Raw genomic sequence first — 945 nt, 5'->3', positions numbered from 1 at the left:
AACATTATCCAACACCAACTAGGGACAATTTTTACATTTTGCCCAGCCAATTAACCTACAAACCTGCACGTCTTTGGAGTGTGGGAGGAAACCGAAGATCTCGGAGAAAACCCACGCAGGTCACGGGGAGAACGTACAAACTCCGTACAGACGGCGCCCGAAGTCGGGATCGAACCCGAGTCTCCGGTGCTACATTCGCTGTAAGGCAGCAACTCTACCGCTGCGCCACCGTGCCGCCCAAATTTTTGCAGCTAATTGAATGAATGAATGAATGAATGAATGAATTGATTAATAGGTTTATTGGCCAAGTATGTACACACGCAAGGAATGTGCCTTGGTGCTCCGCTCGCAAGTAACAACACGAACATACAGTAAACAATTAAGAATAAAGCAAGAAAACAATTAAAACATTAACAATTAAAACATTACGGTTTAAACATGTGAGTGAAGTGAACCAGAACAAAAGGAGGCTGCAGACTTTTGGTTGTCAAGTAGAGCTGCTACTCCCGGAGAAAGGCTGAAATGTGGACGCAGCCCAGACCATTGCTCAAACCGACCTCCCTTCCATTAACTCCATCTACACCTCACGCTGCCTCGGCAAGGCCAGCAGCATCATCAAGGACCAGTCTCACCCCGGCCACTCCCTCTTCTCCCCTCTCCCATCGGGCAAGAGGTACAGAAGTGTGAAAACGCACACCTCCAGATTCAGGGACAGTTTCTTCCCGGCTGTTATCAGGCAACTGAACCATCCTACCACAACCAGAGAGCAGTGCTGAACTACTATCCACCTCAATGGAGACCCTCGGACTATCTTTGATTGGACTTTACTGGCTTTACCTTGCACTAAGGTTGGGGATCACCTTGAGTATCTTATCGAAACGAAACGTAAAAGATTATTAAGGGGTTGGACACGTTAGAGGCAGGAAACGTGTTCCCAATGTTGGG

This window comes from Rhinoraja longicauda, chromosome 1 (assembly GCF_053455715.1).
Source record: "Rhinoraja longicauda isolate Sanriku21f chromosome 1, sRhiLon1.1, whole genome shotgun sequence".
Classification (NCBI taxonomy): domain Eukaryota; kingdom Metazoa; phylum Chordata; class Chondrichthyes; order Rajiformes; family Arhynchobatidae; genus Rhinoraja; species Rhinoraja longicauda.
This window is presented reverse-complemented; position numbering follows the sequence as displayed.